The following is a 5,387-nucleotide window of genomic DNA, read 5'->3' on the forward strand; positions in this document are numbered from 1 at the left end:
ATCATTTAATCCATTTCACAAGCTGATATTGGGAACCTACTGCCCCAGCACGTGAATTATCCCTACAGAACACGAGATCCCCGAGAAGGAAGAGCCCTGAGCACTGAGACGCCATGAAGGTAGGCTTTTAGATGATATTCTCTGCTTCTCCAGCTTGAGGTAAAACATGGGATGACTGGGTCTACCTATCCCATTCCGGTTTGTCAATTGGGAGCCCCCATGGCACGTATCACCAGAAGTCGGTCCATGATAACTCCATCTATAGGAATTCTTGGCAGTTTTATGTTCAGGATCATTTCTTTTCCTGCCATCGATTGAAAACTCCTTGGGCCCTGTTAGCAGTTACAGATTCAATGAGTCCAGTACTTCATAGGTTTTGTCACGTATTTAGAAGGGGAATCACCATCAAGTTGCTGAAATGAGGACTAAGTGTCTTTCAGACATGGAGAAGGAAATAAATGGTGCTCTGCGGGGTGTGCGATGACAGGCACCCAGGATTCCTTCACCCAGCCCTCCCTTTGCTCCCTCACCGCTTCCTGGAAAATTGGCGCGCGCGCGCACACGCACACGCACACGCACACGCACACACACACACACACACACACACAGCTCTGGGGGCGCTATTTGCTGTCCATGATTTCACGTGCCTTTTGGGCACGGCTGGTAGAGATGGACATGAAGCAGCAGGACAGCAAGCTGGCATCTCGGTCGGCCTAGAGAAGTTTCCCAAGTGAAATATCAGAACCAGGGCAGGGGGGCGTAGAGAGAGGCGGGGAGGGGAGGCCCACGTGACCTGGGAGAGAGGTTGGGGGGGGACCGCTGACCGACCTCGGTTCAGGTTCCCCGTCCCCCCCCCCGCTGAGAACCTGCCTTCGCTTCCTGCCCTCAGGTGTGTGAGAGGAGCATGTTTCTTTCCAACAAATACCAACACATCAATTCAGTCTGTTTGTGTGTTTGTTCTTGCTTGTTCGTTTTCTGGACGAGGCCAAAGAACCCTTCCAGTGGAGGTGTGTGTACAAAGGAGGATCTGACAGGATGGGAGGGTGCGGGTCAGTCCATGTGCCAAGAAATCCAGAGAATCTGTCGTAGCTGAGACTCGGGCCTTTTGCAGAAATAGGCCAAGAGAGTTCAGATTTGATCATTCACTGCCAAATAGTCATCACAGCAGTTTCCTGGAAGGGATTGTGTTGCAGGAGCCAGCGTGGCCCTCAGCCCTCAGGCCTCAGCCCGGCGGGCGGGCAGGCAGGCAGGCAGGCAGCGGCTATTGTCTGTTGTTCCCGCCCCCACCCCCACCCCCACCCCCGTTCCTTCTCCAGCGCTCCTTCCTAAGTCCCCTGGACTGACCTTTGCCAGGAGCGGGGGAGGGGAGGTCCGGACGATTCATTCGGCAGGGCCTCGTTCAATCGCTCCATTCAAATGCAGAAAGCTCTCCGGTCAAGTCGGAGCGTTTGACTTTGCCTCGAGCTTCTCTTTAATGAATGGCTTTTTCTTTTTTCTTTCCCCAATTTCCCCCACCCTTAGGCTGCCCCCTCCAAACTGCAGGGAGGGAAGGAGGGAGAGAGGAAGGGATGGGAGGAGGATGTGTGAGAAACAGGCTTTTTTTCCAGGCAAAAGGAGTCCCCTCCTTTTCCTAACCCAGGAAACCCCACTACACCATTTGAGAATCATGGACACGCGTGAAAGCAGACGTCTTCACTTGAGATCTTCCTCCGCAGGAGGACAGAAAGGAGGGCCAGTGTGTCCCTCTTGTGCTGGCCGGTTCTTAGGTCACTTGAATTCAAAATAAGCAATAGAGCATGGAGGCACATTTTGGGGCGGCCTACTCTGGAGCCCAACAGTTCCCTCCTCTGAAAGTTCCTTGGAACATATTAAAGCTGAGCTGGTGACTCGTGTGTGTGTGTGTGTGTGTGTGTGTGTGTGTGTGTGTGTGTGTGTGTGTGTGTGTGTGTGTGTGTGTCTGTCTGTCTGTCTGTCTGTCTGTCTGTCTGTCTGTCTGTCTCTGAGTCAAGGAGATTTCTAGATGTCAGGGTCGAAGCAACTTTAGAAGTTTGAAATAACTCTGATGATGTCGTCGGGTGTTTGGTTCAAATTTCAGAGTGGCTCTCACAGAAACAGGAACGAGGACTTTTTCCATAGGAGCCGTTGTGGCCGTTTCTCTAAGGTTTTCGTCAAGTTCTCTAGCTTCCGTTTGCAGGGCTTCAGGCAAAGGGCCGTTTTAGTTCTCAGTGATGCCAAGTCAAAAGGGTGGGAGAAAATGGCAAAACGTTCATGGAGAGAGTCGTAGCCAGATATTGGAGGGAACTCAAAAAACTTCGGGATGCAGTCCAGTTTTCAGGTTAAGAACAACACCCTAAGGGAAGTGAGTAAGACCAGAATTTCATATCCACAAGTGTGTATCCCCGTTTTATGGAAACATAATTTTGGCCTCCAAGTAACATATGCAAATAACTCTATTGCCAGGGAAATAAGAAGCCTCCCTGAGAGTTTCTGAATTAAGGAAAGTAGGGAGAAAAAGATCAGTGATTCTATCCTGCTGACAGAGGTATAAGTTACCAAATGGACGTCCCCCTTTAAAAATAAAAGAAGAAAATTGGGTTTTGTTTGTTTGTTTTTGTTTTTCCTTGTATCTGGAAAACAAAAGATTTAACAATCAGTCCTAATCTCTCCCTCTCTCCCTCTCTCCCTCTCTCTCTCTGTTTTTCTCTCTCTCTCTCTCTCTTTATATATATATATATCAAAATACTTTATATAGATATTCTTTTTCAGATTCTTTTCTCTCATACGTTATTACAAAGTAGTGAGTAGAGTTTCCTGTGCTATATAGTAGGAGGTGTTTGTTGATTACCTACTTTATGTACAGTAATGTGTATATGTTCATCTCAACCTCCTAAGTTATCTATCCCCCGCTTCCCCAAGCAGTCCTATTTTACACAAGTAGTCATACACATTGTCATCCTATTCATCAGTTCATTCAACCCCATGTAAGTCATTCTTGTTCTTCTTGGAGTCCAGTTTTTCCATCGGTTCTGCCGACCTTGCCTGATGATTGAGGGTGACTGGACGAGTGACGGTTCCAAAAAGTTTACAAGAGCTTTTGTGAAGGATTGTAGGATTTGCCCAGAGAAGCGGGTGCCTTGATCTGATCACACGGGAGGCTGTGGAAGGTAGACCCCAAGTGGCAAACACATTTTGTTTTTTTAACAGTCTCTGTGCCACGGTGAGGACATCAGGCTTGCAGCGAGGGAAGACTTCAACCCACACGGAAAACATACAAGGATGTTTGGATGACCCCTACTAAGTGGCAGTGGAATGAAATCCAGTGGCTGGGGTTCAGAGGGTCCAGAGAGAGGAGGTTTTCTTTCCATAGAGAAAAATGATTTTTCCCCCCCAGGGTTACAAGCATGACAGGTCAGACGTTGCCGGTAGACTGTAGAAGTCTTCCTGCCAATGTCTATTTACAATTGGAGTCATCTTGGAGGCACCATGGGCGGGTGAAGGAATGCAAGGTGTGGGGGAGGGGGGAGGTTGGCCAGGGAGCAACCGGCTGGGCCAACGTCTCCCGTCTGCCATAGCCCCGACCGGCTGTTGAAAGGACAGAATGGACCTGATCCACGTGTGCCCCGCCACCCCCACCATCTTTCCACAGGCTGTTGTTACTGCCTTGGCGTGAAAGTCGGTTAGAACATCTCCCTGATACTGGGTTCAGCCCCTTTCGTGTGAGCCTCCATTTTGACGATAACAGACAACACTTTATGCCAGGGCAGAGAAGACTTCCAGGAAGAAAGATCCCATCATTTCTGGAACAGTTAGAACACATTGGTGTACAGACACAAGCCAAAGAAGACTTCACGTTGTTCCTTCCTCTTTGACAACACTTTCCCGTGTCATCGAACCTCTCCAAGAAACTTACTCAGTTTCATCTCTCTCATTTCTCAGGAGAGAGAACACATTTTTGAGCTATTTTGAGGGCCCTCTCCTCCTGGATCCTATCTCAAAGTGCGTTCGAAGTCCAAAGGACTTCATCTGTCCTTCAATTTTTGAGCAAATGTGTCCAAAATATCCAAAAGATTGTAAAGCACTTAATCTGATAGGTCACTGTGAAACAGTGCTTCGTTAGCCATGTCACCAACATCCCAAGGAAAGACTTGCTAGGCAGAGAGAGAAGCTTCTTCTTCAGTTCTGAGCCAAACCTGGTTCTTTGAATATCGAGAGGACTAAGTTGATGTGAGTCCTCCAAGACCTGATAAAGGCAACCTAGAAAATAAGTGATGACTTTTGACAAAGACATAAGCCTTTCTTCCTTCCTTCCTTCCTTTCTTTCTTTCTTTCTTTCTTTCTTTCTTTCTTTCTTTCTTTCTTTCTTTCTTTCTTTCTTTCTTTTTCTTTTCTTTCTTTCTCTCTCTCTCTTTCTTTCTCTCTCTCTCTCTCTTTCTCTCTCTCTCTCTCTCTCTCTCTCTCTCTCTCTCTCTCTCTCTTCTTTCTTTCTCTCTCTCCTTAAAGATAAAGGAAAAAACCTTTCCTAATCTAATCTAATCTCTCATGATGGGCAGAGCAGACCGATAGAAGAAAAACCCAAACCCTAAACCCAAACCTGGTCCTTTTAACAGAGAGAGACAACTAAATTCTAATTTTGCACTGGTTTCATGTTGATACAAAAACTCATTTCTGTCTTTGAATCCACCCTCATCTTATCCAGTCCTGACCACGGATCCAATTCCTTTCCAAAGACACTTTTCTTCACACACCTTTTCCAACTGTCTGTGCCCATTTTTAGCTTGTCCCTTGTTTTCTTTCTTTTCCATTGATAAATGACTACCTTTAGGACAAAAATCTCTTTCTCCTTCCCCCAAACCTTATCTCCATACACCTTCTACTTTGCCTCCCCCCTCCCCCCCCCAAAAAAGTCCTCTTCCTACCGTGACGATGGCAACATCAGGTAGCTTGGACCACACACGTTCCTTCTTTAGAATGCCTCGTCCTTGGACACTGTCTTTTTTTTTTTTTTTTCCTCTTCAGTGAAAGTAAGGAAGCCAACCACAGTGAACAGTGTGAACATGGAATACTTTGTAGAAGTCTAGGCTCCTACCTAGTACAGTCTTTCCCTAAAGCACAAGATCTATCTAGGCATGGAACCAAACATGCTCAGTCTCTCCTCCGTAAAAGGTCCAAAGCAGGGAGACCCTTAGACTTGTGGAGCCATGAACATTTCAGTATTTTATCTTATGTGGAGATGATGTAGACACTCGCTGAGGTTTCACCCTGTCAGGGCACTTAGCCAACCTCTAAGCCTAGAGATGACCAGAGATGTTGGAAAGTCTTGAAGTCGGCCTGTGGAAAACAATCATTGGGGGAAAAGTTCCCCTTAAACATTCTTATCTCGTCAACAT

Source organism: Eschrichtius robustus, unplaced genomic scaffold (assembly GCF_028021215.1).
Source record: "Eschrichtius robustus isolate mEscRob2 unplaced genomic scaffold, mEscRob2.pri scaffold_333, whole genome shotgun sequence".
NCBI classification, from domain to species: Eukaryota; Metazoa; Chordata; class Mammalia; order Artiodactyla; family Eschrichtiidae; genus Eschrichtius; species Eschrichtius robustus.